The 18592-nt window shown below is 42.3% G+C and overlaps 1 pseudogene; it reads right to left on the bottom strand.

Moving 5' to 3' along the window:
• Positions 1-13280: 13280 nt before the first annotated feature.
• LOC101978386 (large ribosomal subunit protein uL11 pseudogene) lies at positions 13281-18271 on the bottom strand (annotated as a pseudogene).
• Positions 18272-18592: the final 321 nt, after the last annotated feature.

Genomic DNA, 18592 nt, shown 5'->3' on the forward strand with positions numbered 1-18592 from the left:
GCTCGCGGTCGGGAGGGGGTGCGCTGCCCTTTCAGAGACAGACACAATTAGGCAAAATGCTCAATGAACATTATAAATGATGTGCGATCGCTCTGCAGATTGCCTGGCAAATCAAATTATATGGTCGCTCGCGGGCGATTTCCATGTGCTTTAAAAACTTAAACAGGTATTCGCCCATTAAATTAAAAAAAAAAAAGGCCAACTCAGGGATTCCGGAAAATAACAACTGAAAGACTCGGTGTTGAATATTCACACGTCCCCTTTGTTAGCGATTGACTTCACAATGGGCTTGGGAAGGGGGTGAGTTTGGACGAGACACATTTTTTACTGTCTTACATACTGCAGAGGAAGGCACCAGAAGTTTGCATTTATTACAACTCACAATTACAGTGAGACTCTTTTTTTTCTTTTAAGACTAAAATTCTTCTCAAAATGAATGACTTGAAAGCTACTGTCATTCTAATCAGATGGAAGAAACATTCTAATCAGATGGAAGCGCGCCCGGGCACACTTGGGGAGGGGGTAGGGAGAGCCCTGCTCTTCTCCCTGGCACTGACTGTTAACCCGCGAGGGAACTGGGGAAGCCTTGGCTCCGCGTAGTCAATTCTCTGGGACTCCGGAGCGTCCCTGCGGTTCCTTGGCTGCCCACAAATCTCCCTGAAGTCTGCCGAGGTCTGGGAGGAGCAGCCGCGCTCGCAGAGATAGAGGAAGCAGCTTTCTATGCGGTGCACCCAGGGAGACTTTGGCACCAACTCCATCCAGGGCCACCCTTGCTCGGCTCCAACTTGGCCGAGTTCTGCTTCTGGAGACCCCTCGGAAGAGAAGTGGCAGCTGGAAGCTCCTGAAATGTGCGGACCCCTGCAGACGCCAGGAGTTGCGCTGCGGGCTAGGGGCTGTCACTGAGCAAAGGGCAGTGTCAATTTTGGCTTCTGAAAAAGAAAGCAAGGAATGGCAGCCATCCATGGCCCCATCCCCGCTGACCTCCATCTCATTCGATTTTTCTACTCTTTCGGTTTTCAGATAATTGAGCTGGAGAGAGAGGTGTAGACTTGCGTACCCTGGAGATAGTCAGCAAATAGTCGTGTCTAGCCGAGGAACAACAAACCGAAAAGACTGGAAACCTGGATTTACTTACTTACTTACTTACTTACTTACTTACTTACTTACTTATTTACTTATTGGTTTATCTTTGTCAGTGAGTCATTGTGTTATTTGGGACAAGTGTGAAACTCTTGGGCTCAGTTTCTTCATCCATGGCATGGGAATCATTTTTCTCACAAGATTTTTTATTACTTTAGATGAGAAAGACAATCTTTTTGGTAGATTGTTACTGGGATAAAAAGCTGTTTGGAAGAGCCAATCGCAGAAAACCAGAGTCCTGAGCATTGTGCTCCTCCTTTCCAGTTTCTCGGTCCTTGCATGGCAATCTCTCTGCAAGAGGACCAGTGGCAAGAAATGCTCTTCCTGCCTCCCGGGGCAAGAGTGGCTGGGTTCCTGAGGAGTGATGAGAGCAAAACTCAATCAGCAGACAGCCCATTGAGTAATGTGCATTTGTGTGCATGCCTGCTCCTGTGTAAGGGAGCATCTCCAATAAATTGAACATTTTCATCTCTCCTTGTGAAACACTTTTCTTGCTGGTAGCAATGGCCACTTTGTGAAGAGCAATAAATGAAGTGCAAATCGTGAGTGGGAAAAGCGAATTTCTTTAAGAAAGAATATTTATTATAATTCTGGACATGGGAGAGTTTCCGAAGGAGGAAGGTTGTGGGAGCCCAGGCAAGCCAGGTGCGCTGGCCTTGGTGCTGAAGGTAAGGCGGTGCCTGTGGAGGCAACCTCCTCCAAACTGTTAGCAATTGGCTGAAAGAAACTGGGCCCCACCTTCTTAGCACATCTTGCCCTGTGTGTGCTTGTTACCTGCGTGTGTTGGTGCGTGTAAGTAAAATGGAAGCAGCATACTAAAGCACAGGGCATGGAATAAAAACACGTCCTCAACATAATTTAGTTAATTGAATGGATATTTAGACATTTTCCTTTTAATCATCTTCATAATTTATTAAATTCATTGTTTGAAAAATTTACTAAACAGTGTTCTTACAAAGTCTTAAGAATGCCTGAATTCTTTCTAATTTTCTTTTCACCGTTTTATTTAAACATTATTATAGAAAAGTTTGGACAACAATTTATCAAAGCCAAAAGCTCTTCAATGAACACTACTCCCTGGTGGTATTTCAGTTTTTCCACTGCCTTTGGGCCCAGAAATGAGGCCTTTGCAGCTCAGTAAAAGAGGTGACTGGGACAGGGTAATCTTGGAAAGATACACCTGGGTCATCATCATCATCTCCTCCTCCTCCTCCTCTTCCTCCTCCTCCTCTTCCTCCCCTCTCCTCCTTCTGTTTCTCCTTCTCCTTCTTCTTTCTTCTTCTTTCCCCCAGTACTGAGGAGTGAACAGGGAGGTGTTCTACCACTGAGCTACATACCTGACCCTTTTTATTTTTATTTTTTAACTTGAGACAGGGTTTTACTAAGTCACAGAGGCAGGTCTTGAACTTGTGATCCTCCTCTCCCAGTCCCCCAAGTAGTTGAGATTATAAGTGCATGCTAGTGCATCTAGCAACATATGATTTTAATTACTGAATTTATTCTAAAATGTGTGAGAAAACTCAGTTGTAGGTTAAACCCAATGATGAAGCCTTTCATGCATGTCATGACATTTTCTGTCATAATATAATATTTAATAATTATAATCTATAAACTGCTCATTCAAAATAGATAGTAAGTAGTATATGCAATTATACTTCACTAGAATAAGAAGATAAGTAAATGAGAATGTTTGGCTTACATATAGGAAAAATGAGATGTAAGTGGAATTTAGTTCTCTGTACTTGCCAGAGACTATCCAGTGTTTGGCTCCTAACTCCCCATCAGCCAATACACAGGGGAAACACAATAAATGTCCTGATTGATGGTATCTAAGATAAAAGTAATCTGGTTTCTCACACAACAACTATGGGTGGGACTGTCACTTGATAGAAATTCCTCCATTTGTCCCCAGAAAATGATGTCTTCTATAGTGACATCAACAGTGTTCCTAAAACAAATAGATTTGAGTTTATGGTCTAGCTCCTCTTTCTGTCACTCAATATAGCCCTACAAAATCCTCTTTCTCTGAATAAGAGTAAAGTTGGTGAGAAAAAGACCTGGAAAATACCAGGCTCAGCCATGCCCTTGCGGGATGTTGGAATCTGAGTGGGGGGCATCTTGGGAGTCCTTTCTCTATAATTATTACAGCTTCTGAAAGATTTTCAAAATTACTCTGAAGACTGAATCTGATATCTAAAGTAAGGTTAATGATAATGAAAATCCTTGGGAAAGAAGAAGTGTTAGTTATCCTTAGTGCTGGAACCATAAAACCCATCTTGAGGCCAGTGCCCAGCTTTAGGACTCATGAAAATCAAATGTTTCCACTTGTTGTTTCTTGGTCCCAGAGCTTCTGATTCAGTCTAAGAAGCATCAGGGGGAAAACACACACACACACACACACACACACACATACACACACATATTACATATATATGATTTTGGAAGATATATATCATTTTCATATGCTTTTACCCTGTAATAAGGTCACTAAAATTTTTTCCTTTTCTTTTTGAATAGAGCTAAACTAAGGTTTCCAGCCTCCCCTTCAGCTATGTGGGACTGTAATTGAGCCTTGGCCAATAAATACAGGCAAAAGTGATATACATTAACTCTTTAAAACCTTAAAATACTTTATGTAGTCTTTTTCTCTTCTTGTCATTTGCTGGAAGGTACAGAGGATCCCATTAAGGACTCTGAGATCTTGAGTAATGGGATAAATATTCCCTTCATGGGTGATGGAGGGAACCTGGGCTCTTGACTGATTGTGTCATTCACCCCACCTGTACAATCTGCCAATGCACATTCAACTGCAATCGGCAATAACTAAATATTTATGTCATTAAGCTACTGAGATTTGGAGACTGTTTGTTATAGCATCTAGCTTTACCTAATCTATTATATTAGATGATTTAAAAATGATCCAATAAGAACCTTTGGGAAAATACTTGACAAAACTGTCAAGAGGTACATGATTCAGTCTTTTGGTAACAATGCTTATGCTTCTAGGAATGACTCAAATGGTAAGAAATCCAAGTAAGGCGGTAATCCAAGTGAAGGCAAAACTCATGGTAAGTATCTCTTTAATCACATCCCAATATAAATGCTGCCTTCTCATAATATATAGTGGGAAGTTATGCTTTCTAATTTCTTTCTCCTTCCTTACTTTTCTTTTCCCCTCCCTCCCTTCCTTCTTTCCTTTCTTCCTTCCTTCTTGTGCTGGGGATTGCACATCAAGGACCTTGCACATCAAGGCAAGTGCTCAACCACTGAGATATCTCCTCAATTCTTCTTATTTTGAGACAGGGTCTTACTAAGTTGCCCAGGCTGGCTTTGAACTTGTGATCCTCCTGCCTCCACCTCCCAAGTAAGACCCTGTCATGTCAGAAGCATGGCTTACTTCCTAGTTTGAAGGTCTCAGAACAAGGAAAGCTGATGACATAACTATCAGTCCAAGGATGAAGACCTGAGGACCTTTAGGTGTAAACCTTGTAGTTCAAAGGCTAGGGAGCCTGGCATTCTGGTGTTCAAGGGCAAGTGGAAGAAGAGTGTACCCAAGAGCACCAGGAGACAGACACATTTGCCTTTTCTCTGATCTCTTTGGCCCCTGACTAATAGGTGCCCACTAACCTGAGGGCAAATCTTCCCTACTCAGTTTACTAACTCACATACTAATTTTTTTTTCAGAAACACTCTCATGGAAATATCCCCAAATAATACTATATCAAGTTTCTATGTACTCTTTAATTTATCAAGTTGACCTAAAGTTACAACACCCAAGTTATGCATCTCAGTGGAAAGATACACAAAGGGATGTAAGCTCATTTTTATTGGTATCAGTAGACCAATCAACAGTTCTGGAAGAGTTGTGCTCCATACAACAGACCAACTGGCCCACCTCTCTAAGAAGCTCTTCTACACAGACCAAGGATTGACCTGTTTGAACACTCCTGAACTCTGGTCCTGAATGAAGGACACACCTTACTTAAAGAGCCTTTAAGTGCTATATTTTCTAAGGTAATACCTGGAAATATGAAAAATACTGTACACAAAAAGCTTTGACACAACATTACTTATAAATAGAAAAAGATTAAATAATTATACAATACTAAATGTTAAGTAGTATTGCATTGTATGAATGGACCACTATTTTTCATTGTTCCATAGATGTTTCCAATATGGACTGTTATGAATAATGTCGCTACAAACATTCTTGTACATCTTAGTCCAAATATAGAGATTTTGAGTATGAACCTAGGAATGGATGTTTTGGGTCATAGAATGTGCATACCCTTAACTTCAGTAAATTTAATGCCAAATTCTTTTCCAAAGTGGTTCTAACAGTTATGCTCCCATGATCAGGAAGCATGTGCTTTAACTCCATTTGGTCTATAAAAGGAAATTTGCTTTTAGCCTTTTCTTTTCCAGGTACAGACTAGGGAAAGCCTCTGTATCAGATCATGGGATTCTCCAAGGCTCACAGTGGATGCTGATATTGCTGGGCATTTGCCAGGCCAGAATCTAAGCTGATCTTAAAGTGAATCTCCCAAAACAATAGGAGGAAAACCCTTACCACCCACAGAGCTGGAAGGCCAGAAACAACCCTTGGATAAGGTTACATACTGAAGGGGTACCATTCTTGAAATATCTTTCCAAAGTTCACAATCTGGAGCCTGTAGAAACTACAGACATGGTAATGGGACTACAGGTGAGCTGAAAACTCAAAATCCATAAAGCTCCCAAATCTGAAAAGTTTTGAATGCCGACCTGATACCACAAGTGGAAAATTCCACACCTGACCTCATGTGATGGATCAAGCCAAAATGCAGGTACATTAAAAATATTGTATAAGATTACCTTCAGGCTATGTGTATAAAGTACATATGAAACACAAATGAGTTTTTTGTTTATGCTTGGGTTCTGTCCAATGGGATCACATTATGTTTATGCAAATATTCAAAAATCCAGAAAAATCTGCATTCCAAAGCACTTCAGATAAGGTTTGCTTATCTGAAATATGGCAGATCTATACTGAATTCTTTTCATATATTATCTCATGCGTGTTCAAATATATTTCTTTGAAATAGGCATTAATGTTCCCGTTTTACAATGAAGACTCTAAAACTTGGTTGAAATTGTGGGAGGCATTTGGAAACTCACTGTTTAACCAAAACTATTCAATTTTTTTAGAGGATCTCTAAATGTATTTTTAATACTAAAACTTAGAGAAATCAAACATTTACTGAGGATAAGACTGAGCAGGATTTCTGAAAGTTCCTGGCTTTGTTTTGGCCTGCAGTTCTAAGGACTCATAAATGAGAGTCCTGGCAGTTTCATGCCAGTCACAGGTTTTGGTGGAAAGTCCAACATATCCTGATTAATAAAATTTAGAAAATTAATATATGAATACTCTCTTAAACCTTGGGGTCTGTAGGGTTCCTGGCTAGGAAGGAAGCAGGAAGGTCTATCAGGGAGAATATGAAAGCTCTTGGCAACCTATAAACATGCCCACAATCACCTGCTCCAAGACCTCCTTCTAAGCCATTCTGTGCTTCGTAGGACAGGCTTTCACTGATGGTCCCATGTGAGATTTCACCCCTGTATTTTCAGGGCACAGATGCCTTAGCAGCATCTAACCAGTCTGTTACACCAGTATGAAAGAAAGATTATAGTGGTAGCAAATGCCACTTCTTTAAGAAATATATTTTGGGAGGTAGAGTGGATATCACCAGATGAGCAGAGGAAGACTCTATGAGTTTTCTGTGGCTGCCAAAGCAAGTTATCACAAGCTGGTGACTTAATGCCACACAATCTATTATCATTCAGTTCTATAGATCTGATGTCTGACCTAGGTCTTGATGGGGATAAAACTGATGACACAGGGCTGCATTCCTCTCTGGAAGCAATGGGGGATAATCAGTTTTCTTTCCTTTTCCAGTTTCAGGAGACTGCTCTCACTCTTTGGCTTGTGGCTCTGCTGCGGTCTGAATGTTGGTACTTTCCAAAATTTATATGTGGAAACAATCCCCACCAAGATGGTATTGGGAGTCTTGGGTGTGGGAGGCCATCCTTGAACATGATTTGAGTTACCTCCCTGGCTGGGTGAGAGGCGCTTAGATACAGCTGTTAAAAGCCTTCCCCACCCTTTCCCAGGTCCGAGGGGTAGTCCATGCAGAGGCGTGCCTAGCCACTGACCTGAAGACGCAATTGCCGTCCTTGACCTTGGGATGCTGCCCCCCTTAACCTTCATTGGATGGGGATTTTCCCTTCAGATTAATTATTGTCTCTAAAATAGCCAAATGCATGTCTTTATCAGTAGAAGTTGAATTTCCCATTATTAATATTTTTAACATCTCTTTGCTCCAAAAACTGCCTGGTACTTCCGTGACCCTAAAAATGTCACCAATTCCATATTTCTATAGTGTGCTCCCTAACTCAACCTAGTCAATTTTTTTTTCTTTTTTTTTATTTTTTTATTTTTTTTATTGGTTGTGCACAACATTACAAAGCTCTTGACATATCATATTTCATACATTAGATTGAAGTGGGTTATGAACTCCCAATTTTACCCCAAATGCAGATTGCAGAATCACGTCGGTTATACATCCACAATTTTACATAATGCCCAATTAGTAATTGTTGTATTCTGCTACCTACCTAGTCAATTTTTTTATGCCCCCCTTCTGGGCACCACTTCTGCCACTCGACCAGCGCGGGCTTCATGAAAAAAGGTCCGATTCATACGAAATTGCTAGTGAGTTTTAAATTGAAGAGACAGACTCTCATTACCTTTAACACCAGCTTCAAGAAAGCTTCTCCTAGCTCCCGCCTCCAGCCACCTAATGCAGTATCCAGGTTTACAGAAGAGACTAGCAAGAGAGGGAGAGCATGCCAGGGAGTGAGCTTTTATTGGGGAACAAAAAATTCCAGGGAAAAATCCCATCCAATAAAGGTTAAGGGGGGGCAGCATCCCAAGGTCAAGGGCGACGATTGGATCTTCAGGTCAGTGGCCAGACATGCCTCTGCATGGACAAGCCCTTGGACCTGGGAAAGGGTGGGGAAGGCTTTTAATACAGCTGTGTCTAAGTGCCCCTCACCCAGCCAGGGAGGTAACTCAAATCACGTGCGAGATTGGCCTCCCACACTTGGGGAAGTGATTAAGTGATGAGGGCCCTTATAATAGAGATGGAAAGGAGTGCATTTGCCCCATTCCACCATGTGACCATACGTCTGACCCTTTTCTTTTTTATCATGCAAGGATGCAGCAAGAAGACACCACTTGGAAATAGTGAACCTCACCAAGTCTGCTGGTGCCTTGTGCTTGGACTTTTCCATTCTCCAGAACTGTGAGAAGTAAATTTATTTTACTTACAAGTTACTTAGTTTGAGGTATTCTGTCATAGCAGCAGGAACAGATCAAGACAGACCTTCTTCCTCCATCTGCAAAGTTACTGACAGCACAACTCCCTAAGAATTTTTTCCCCTAGTTACATCTCCTTCTACCTCCCTCCTGTACTTTTAAGAACTCTGTGATTGCTTCGGGCTGCCAGGTTCATCCCAGAGAATCTCCCTATCTTACTATAAGGTGATTAGTAACCTTAATTCCACCTTCATCCTTAATTTCTTTTTGCCATGTAACCTGTCATATCCACATGCTCCAGGGATTAGGGCATGGACTATTATCTCCCTACTATAAGCCCTTAGTTACAGAATGGTTGATTCTTGAACCATGAGGTTGTGGAGGAGACCCTTGGTGCACCTGGGGAAATACAGGAGGCCAAATTTCTGGGGTAAAAGAACAGTTTTCTGTCCCCACCTCCATTACCTCCTATTGAGACAGAGAGTAAATGATTTCAATTCTGGAAGCAACATCCTTGGGTTTTCTGAGCTCTGTGAACTTCCAAAGAGTTCCAGAAAACAGCTTGGCTTGTTGTTGAGACACTGGTTTACTGAGTACTTCTTCATGGCTTCATGGTATTATATTTGAACCCTTCTCCTCTTGCATCTCAGGAAAGATATTAGTCAACTTTGTGTCAATTTGACAAAATAACTCAGATAAATAACTTAGAAGATAGAAAGGTTTATTCCAGTTCATGATTTCAGAGGTTTTGGGCCCGGCCCTGTTCCTTTGAGCCTGTGGCAGCGCAGTACAACACAGCAGGAGCACATGGTGAAGGAGGCCTCTTCACCTCTTGGTGGCTGGGAATTAAAGAGAGAGAGGAGAGGGGGCTGAGGTATCAATATTCCTTCAAGGGAATGTCCCCAATAACCTAACTTCCTCCCACTAGGTCCTGCCTCTTAATAGTTTCACCACCTCGTGATAGCCCTACCTTGGAGACTGGGGACTGGTATTTTTAATCTGCTCTATTAGAAATGTAACAACTGCTTGCTTCCCACATATCATTGATATGTAGGCCTTTCGGGGACATTCAAGATCCAAACTATATCAAGAAATGTTGTCTGAATGTTCCACCAACGGGTGGAAAAACTGAAGTACTGGAACTTGACAGAGTTGTAACAGTTTATGTTGGTGCTTCTATATGCCAGATATCAGGCTTCAGCCCCTGACACTCATTGTCTCAATCTCTGCATAAGTAGATACTATTATAATGCCAATTTGGAAGTGAGGAAAAGAGACACATGGCTTCTACACGGATCACCACAATCCTGCTGTCACAACCCAATGAGCAGAACCAGGAAGAAGACCTGGGCACATATGTGCTTTTTCTTAGCCATTGCATGTCTTTGGAGGTTGCTTTTCAGTTGTGCTTCCTCAGCTTTTGCTAAGCTGCCCTGAGCACATGTGGCTGTGAGCACTTCCCCTGCCAGCCTGGCCAAAGGAAGCAAGCAGTCGTTAGATTCCTAATTGAGCAGATTAAAAATGCCAGTTCCCAGGAGCCGATGGCAGCAGTGCCCTCCGTGCCACCTGGTCCCTCTGAGGCCCCAGCCATGCAGAGAGGGGTGGGAAGTCGGGGATGGCCAAGGGATTTAGCTCTCCTTTGTCCCCAACCTCTCTTGTTTGGGTAGTGCTGCATCTGTTGTGGGGGCCGGCTGTCCTGCAATGAGGCCAGTGTGGTGGCCGCTTCTGCCTCCTGGTCTTGTTGGCACAGGACCAGCCTGGCCTGGATGGCACAAGTCTCATGCCCCTTGGTGGAGCAGGGTGGTCAGAATCCTCAAGGTCGTGTCTCCAGACCATATGTCTGACCCTTCTTGATTCCCACTTGTGGTTCTTCTCAGGATCTTTCCTTCTGGAATTTCTATGCAATGAAGGTGCTGTGTCTGGCTGCTGCCCACATCGACATCTGAGTTTGCTTCATGTTTCAGGTTATTTCATGTGTTACCTGCTAAGTTTTTGAAAAGCAAATGGCATCCTCATTCTCTCCTACCCTAATGGAGACACTCCTCACCCCAGTGCTGAGTCCTACAAGGAACATAAGGAATTGGTGATTTATTATTCTTTGGGGGCTGAATTATAGCCCAAAATCAGTTTAAGTTGATTTCTAACAACTTTGGTAGAAATAGCCAAAAAGTCAAAAACTTCTGAGCAACACATATAAATATAAAACTAAAAGTTTTATTGGCGTTGTTGAAAAATAATTTCCCATGTCTTGATTTTTGTCTTCTGGAACAAAAATTTGCAGTAGCATATTCTTTAGCTATTTTGTTGGTAAATCTTTCATGCCTTGAGAGAATTTGATATGCTTTCTCCCTAAATAGGAACTATTTAAATAGTTTCATTTAAATTAAGTAAATAATTATTTAATAATTGCTTACATAATTCCATTTTCTTTCTGCCAGAAAGCATAAAGGAAAATCAAAATTGAGTTACAGTAATAATAGTTCTTCCTGTGGTTCACATTTTCCATTCTGTCCTCAGGTTATTTTTGGTAAGGGAGGAATGCAAATGAGGAAAGGGAAACTTGATATTTTAGGGGCTAAAAGGAGTCAGAGACTGTTTTATGATACGGAAGCATAATTGGAAGGTTTTAAGAAATAGCACACCTGTCACTATGTTGACTTTCTTCTTTCAAATCCATTGATTCCTGGCTCGCCCAGCCTCACTTCCTCCTTGGCTGGTGTGCTCACAGGAAGCCTGGCAATATCCCTTTCCAACCAGTGGCTCCAAACTGAAGGGACTTCCCTATTTAGCTCCAGTGACTGTCGTGGGCTTCCACCAGGGAGAGGAGTCACCACAGGCCTGACCCTGAGGCCTGATCAGATGACCAGAGGCCATCTCCTGATGGGTCTGCCCTTAAGATGTCAATGTTTCACATATATTTTTCTTAAAGTGTATTTCCTATTTTGTTGTCTGTTTTCCAGAGTTCCCAGGACTCAAAAGCTCCTATGAGCTACCAAAAGTAAAATTAGAAAAGGACAACCTTCAATTCAGCATCTGGACTTTCCTGGCAGCAATGTCCCAGCACTGTCATTATGAGCTTATGGGAAGCTGAGTCCTCCTGTCAGCCCTCTGGATGTTGGGGAGCCGTGACTCTCCCAATCTGCACTCACGAGATGGGCTTGTAGGTACTGGAGCTGAGTCCTATGTGGAGCTGTAAGCATTCATCATGTTGGCTTGAGCCCTTTGTCTCTGCTGATTATCATTTTTTTCAAATAACCCAATTAATAAATGGGCAAATGCATTAAACAGACACTTCTCAAAAGAAGAAATACAAATGGCCAACAAATATATGAAAAAATGTTCAACATCATTAACAATTACAGAAATCCAAGCAAAACTACATTGAGATTTCATCTCATACTAGTAAGAGTGGCAGTCACCAAGAATACAAATAATAAATACTGGAAAGGAGGTTTGGAGATAAAGGGACACTTTTACATGGTTGGATGGATTGTAAATTAGTCTACCTACAATGAAAATCAGTACGGAGATTCCCCAAAAGACTAGGCATGGAACACCGTATGACCTAGCTATATCATCTGATTATCATTTTTAAGTAGCTATGTTGAAATATAATTAATGACTTATCCATCTGAATAATATATTTAATATATTATTTGAGTATATTTAATATATTTATTATATACTATAACTATAATCACAATTTTAGAACATTTTTATTACCCTCCCAAAGAAACCCCACAATCCTTAGCTGTTACTCCCAGTATCTGCTCTCACTAGCTGTAGGAAACCACTAATCTACTTTCTGTTTCTCTATATTTGTCTATTCTGGTCATTTCATATCATTGGAATTATGAAATAATATGTGGTCCTAAGTGACTGGCTTCTTTCATCTTTTAGCTTAATTCATCCATACATGGATGTGTCAGTGTTATTCCTTTTTTTTTCTTTTCCAGATAATATTCCATTATACAGATATGCCACTTTAGCTGACGGACATTTGGGTTGTTTCTACATTTTGGCAATTAAAAATTATACTGTTGTGAGTGTACGTGTACAAGTTTTCATGTGAATGTGTTTTTATTTTGGAGGGGAGCATATATCAAGGGGTAGAATATAGTAACTCTGTTTAACCATTTGAAGAGCTGTCTACCAGACTTGTTCTCCAAAGCTCTGCACCATTTTGCACCCCCAATAGCAGGTATGTGGGTTCCAATTTCTATACACCCTTGCTGACACTTGTAGTCATCCACATGAGTGTGGAGTGCTATCTCATAATGGTTTTGGTTTGCAGTTTCCTAATGATCAATGATCATGTGCTTATTGGCCATTTGGGTGTCATCTTTAGGAAAATATCTATTCAGTTTGCTCATTTTAATTGGGTTATTTTCTGGGTGCAGTCGTGCACCCCTATAATCCCAGTGTCTAAGGAGGCTGAAGCAGGAAGATTTCAAGCTCAAAGCAGCCCCAGCAATTTAGTGAGGTCCTAAGCAATGTAGTGAGACCCTGTCTCTAAATAAAAATATAAAGGGCTGGGGATGTGGTTCAGTGGTTCAATCCTTACGAAGGAAGGAAGGAAGGAAGGAAGGAAGGAAGGAAGGAAGGAAGGAAGGAAGGAAGGAAGGAAGGAAGGAAGGAAGGAAGGAAAGAAGGGAGGGAGAAAATTGGGTTATTTGTCTTTTTTAAATAGAGTCACAATGTTTTTTTATATACTTTAGAAAGGAGGGTTTTTGACATTCTGTGGGTTGACTTTTCAGTTTCCTCGACACCTTTGAAACAGAAGTTTTTAATTTGGATGATGACCAGTTTACTTTCTCTTTCTTTCTTTTTTTTAAATGGTGCTGGGGATTGAACTCAGGGCCTTGTGCATGCGAGGCAAGCACTCTACCAACTGAGCTATATCCCCAACTCTACTTTTTCCTTTGTTGATTGTGCTTTTGTTGTCATAGCTAAGAAACCATTGCCCAAAGTTATAAATTTTCTTTTAAAGTGCTTTTTTGTTTTTATTTGTTTTAATTAGTTACATATGACAGCACAATGATCTTGACATATCGTACATTTGAATCAGATGGGATATAATTTCCAAAGTTATAAACTTTCATACCACCATTCAAGAGGTTCTCCTCTCCTTCACACTATTGTCATCCTTTAATTCAATGAGCAGATGACATCTGTCCTCTGAGAGTGCTGAATAAAATGTTGGCTAGCACAGGCTCAAGTACCAAGTGTGGCAGAAACACCTCATTTCCCATAACATCCCTATTTGCTTCTTCCCCTCCATAAAAGTGACTTGTAGCTGTGGGCGTGGCTGCCCAGCTAGACCTCATTTTCCAGCAGTTAAATGTGGCTATGTCACCAAGTTCTCCTCAGAGTTGGGGCATTTAAGGTGGTGAGTGCGCATCTCTGCACCCTCTTCCACCTTCCCATCAGGTGCAACCTGGACCCAGTGTGATCCAGCCTCAGACACACAGAGCACAAGGCTCCTGGGGATGGCAGGACTCCTGGATGGAGGAGTTGGTGTCTCTGGATGACCACATGGAGGAGAGCCAGATGACCACATGAGAGCCACTGTGTGACCCAGATTCACCCTGAACTATTACATGAGTCACAGTAAGTATTTTTGAACCGAAAGTCACTGTATTTGCAGGAGGGTAAATCTCTCTCTGTCTCTCTCTCTTTTATATAAATATTTTTTTATTTTTATTTTTTAGGTGATGGACACAACACAATGCCTTTATTTTTATGTGGTGCTGAGGATCGAACCCCGGTCCCACCTGTGCTAGAGGAACACTCTACTGCTGAGCCACAATCCCAGCCCGAGGGTAAATCTCTTGTTCCAGAGGCTTAGTCTTTGGTCCTAGACATTGATATAAGTGGCATGTTACTCTGATCAAGGTTTCATCAATTGTGAGCTAATCAGGTTGAACATAAGGCTCTGCCATCAGCCTCTGGGCTCAAACTCCAGTCTCAGCTTACAATACAAGACTGTAGGTGAGTTACTTAATCTTCCTTACCCATCTTCTGGGTCTTCTTAGTTTTATGCAGGTAATAGGAGTACCTATTATCTGGTTCAAAGGGCATTTCTGCGGATGAATGAATCGACACATAGCTAGTACTCAGAGCGAGCTAATGCACAGAAAATACTTGCTAGCTCTTAATTCTAATTATTATATACCTTGTTGGTGATATTAATTTCATAAGCATTGTTTGGTTGTGCCATTTGCCCTGCACCCTCGTAGGTTCAGTGACTAAGACAAAATTCTGTCCTCAAGGGGTTGACAGTTGACAAGGAAGTCAGAATTAAAATAGCTGTACCACAGAATTGGAGCAGCAACATGTTACATAGTGTGTGGGGTGTTAGAGAAGGACCACTGCCAGCAGCTGTGGATGGAATGTCCAGGGTAGGTATCAGGAAAGAGGGAGAATATTTTGAGAATTTGGCTGAAATTCAGATGTCATTTTTCTGGCAGTTCCTGGACCATGGGCTGCCCACGCAGAGTAAACACCAAAGGACACTGAACAAATTTTCTCATCTGTTTGAAGTAGGACAGAGTGGGGAAGACACATTTGCCTATACAGTTCCCAAGACAGAGCTATCTGGCATCCCAGTGTAAAAAGAAAAATTCACTGTCAACTTTCCCTTTTAAAACAGATGTTTAAACCAGCTGTAGTGTCACTTGCTTATGATCCAGAGACTCTGGAGACTGAGGCAGAAGGATAGTAAGTTCAAGGCACTTGGGCAACCCAACCAGACCCTGTCTCAAAATAAAAAATAAAAAGGGCTGGGTCGCGGCTCAGTGGCAAAGCCCCTGTGGGTTGAAGCCCCAGAACAAAACAAAAAAACCAGATGCTTAAAAGGTAAGTCAAAAGTATATAAAAAGCAGTCAGCTCAGTCTGGTCAGGTGGTTTATAACCATAAACCCCCGCCTGACCAATAGACTTGGCTGGGTTTATTCCTCATGGTGTACCACGATTTCCCTTTCCCCCTAAGTTTCCATCTCTAATTATTCTATTCCCTTTTATTTTGACAATCATATTTTATCTCAACAATATGTCTGTTCAATGTCTGTAAAGTAAGAAAATACAGAATGTACATTTCTAATGCTATGATTACTTCTGATTTTAAAAAATGTCTTGGGCCGCTGGAGGAGGGAGAAAAGAGGAGGGTTGCTCAGGCAGAGACCAGAGGAAAAATCAAACCGACGGCGAAGGCGCTAAGGCAGTCATTTGGCTCCCTCTGGTGGGCTTTTGCAGAATTACTCATTCCCCCAGACTACCCCGTCTCACGTAAACTCACTAGTTTGGAAAATAAGAGGAATGCAACCACACAGTCAATCAGCCCCCAAACTTGGTTCTATGCCAAGGGTGGGAAATTGACTAAGGACTTTAAGTCAGTCTAGGCGGATCTAACTTAAGGGATAAAATGAATTCGACTCTTTGCAAAAAGATGAGGCATTTCCGCAATATTGGTATGTTAATTTTGGTAGCTACCATCAATCCAGTGCCTTGGTATAAAACAAAAAGCCCATTCAACTCAAGCGTAGCACTCTCCCTCATCCCTCGCCCCCCAACGAAGCGCTCAAAAGACTTGTAAAGGTGAAGGACGCCCTCTGTTGGATTGGATAAGTCCCACATGGAAGGTTTTGTACCTACCCAGCCCCTTCCCCCGCCTTGGAAGTCAAAGGAAATAGAAACCCGAGCTAGAGCTATGGTTCTCAGCCTTTTGGAATTCGAGGGTCTTCCCTCATCACGTGCTATTAGCTGTACGTTTACACTTGGTTAATACAATGTGGTTATTAACAAAAAACACACTTGAGTTAATGCATACTTTCGCGTTCTGTTAACCGTGTGTGCGCACCTGCGTGTACAATTCCTAAACTACAGCTGGTCAGTGGGGTTTGGCTCACCGAGGTTTCCCCGCTCTGGGTGTGGAAGGAGACGCGTGGCTTGGTGGCTCAGTTCCGCTCTGTCCTTAACCGTGATGCCAGGATTCTCGGGGGTCCAGAGAGCCCGCCCCCTGGAGGACAAAGCAGGAGCGGCAGGATTCCGCAAGTCTCGGGCTTTCGGTTTCCTGGTGGAACAGCTCTATTCCTCGGCGTGCCCCCTTGACCAAAGGTCGTTTCCCTCGTGCCTTTTAATGACGCTACATTCATTCGTGTGACCCTCATTTGCCTCGAGCTCACTGCTCATTGTGATGACAGAGTCACGGGACGTTGAGGAAGAAACATTAGGTTTTTGGATGCATCTGGCTGCCCACAGACCTTCGGTTCAGTCGGCCGTGCTCTGAGGGGCATCGGAGGCTGATTTCTGTCTCTTCGGCCCCAAGGTGCCTGTCTGTGCACGGATGGGTGGTTTACAGCAACTCAAGGTCATTTCACCAGTGACATCATTAACCCAACTCTCTGGGAGTCTCTATTTAGTTGTTTCTTTTCCTTCTTTCTTTTATTACAACAAATTTTGTTATAACGAACAAAAAAGAGTCTTAGCATGTTTCTGGAGTCTTCCATCCCTTCCTCTGCACCAAGTACAGGGCAGACCTGCTTTCGCTGCTGCTCAGGAATCCGTCTCAATCTTCCCAGGGTGAAACCTGAGGCTCGGAGCTGCAGCTCTGGCTCCCAGGCTCGCACACGAGACCACGCCCTCCTTTCCGTTCCTCCCTGCAGCCGGCAGGCTCCTGCCTCTGCCTTCTGCTGCTCCGGCCTCGCCCACCCAGACTTGCCCCAACAGCACGCCCCCTCTTTACTCAATCTCAGTTTCCCAACTCTAAGGCTTCTTTTCTTTAAGGTACAACTTTTTTTAAATTTAAATGCAAAATATGACTTTTCATTTTCACAAGAGCAGTTGAGAACTGATTAATGGTCAGGATTCCTAAAAAAGACTTTATGGGCCATGCCCCACCTCCAGCTGGGATGCTCACCCTCTCAAAGATTGAAAGGGGTTAGAGAGTTACTTTCCACGCACGTCCATGTGGAATTAATTTTTTTCTGGCTAAGATTGTTCAAGCTTTCCAAGTGTCTTTTCTGAGCTCATCCCATATAGGGCAGAATTTGCTACCAGAGTACTTTACAGGTTCTGCCACTGGGGCCCACACTGACCACCCAAGCAAGGAGTCAGCTCATTCAAGGATGCAGCCCACTGGTTGTCAGATGATCCTTTTAAAATATATTCTCCCATGTACTTCTTAACTAGCTGGGCACTCCACTGTACCACTATTGAAGTCATCTATGATGTCATGAGGGTGGCAGCCATCAACATTACAACCCACAGACTGGGCAGTCCCCAGAGTCTCCTTAATGGTTCCAGAAAGTTCTCTAGCTAAAGATCGATGATGCATTTGTCAGGCAGTGTTGACAATTTCATCTAAAGTGATATTTTCACTGTGTTTAATGTTTTTCTGTTTCTTTCTGTCTCTTGGTGGCTCCTTGAGGGTTTTTATGATCAGGGCAAAGGCAGAAGGTACCACTTCAATCTGGGCCTGTCTGTCCAGAATAGTCAGTTTCACTGTAATCCTCAGACCCTTCCAATCACCAGTTGCTTTGGCAATGTCATCACCAAACTTTTTGGGAGACAGACCCAGGGATCCGATCTCAGGGGCCAGGGCAGACGTAGCACTGTCCTCTCAGCAGCAGATGTACCTCAGGTACATGACTTTGATTTCACTGGGGTTGAAGTTGGGCGGCATGGTGGAGGTGGCTGGTGTCGATGAACCCGGATTCTGGATGACCAAAGAGAGTTGCATCTCGACCTCCTCCAAGCTGAAAGCTAAGGTATAACTCTTAATTGGACTCTTTTTAAAAATCACTAAAAACTAAAAGCAGATATATCAAGCATTTTGCCTTTTTAATATATTTTTAGTGATCCGCTCTGAGTTGTAAATTGATCTCAAATCCAACAGAGAGAAAGATTTTAAAGTAAACACACTCTCTATATATTTTATGCACACATACATATATTAATACATATATTTCAACCAAAAAGGTTGAAAGGGAGAGGAATTTTTTGATTTATCACAATATGAGTTCTAGCACCTATTATACCATAAAGAATACTGGCAGTGATTAACAGTTTAGTGATTCACAGTTTAGTGATTCTAGA

This window comes from Ictidomys tridecemlineatus, chromosome 10 (genome assembly GCF_052094955.1).
Source record: "Ictidomys tridecemlineatus isolate mIctTri1 chromosome 10, mIctTri1.hap1, whole genome shotgun sequence".
Taxonomy (NCBI): domain Eukaryota; kingdom Metazoa; phylum Chordata; class Mammalia; order Rodentia; family Sciuridae; genus Ictidomys; species Ictidomys tridecemlineatus.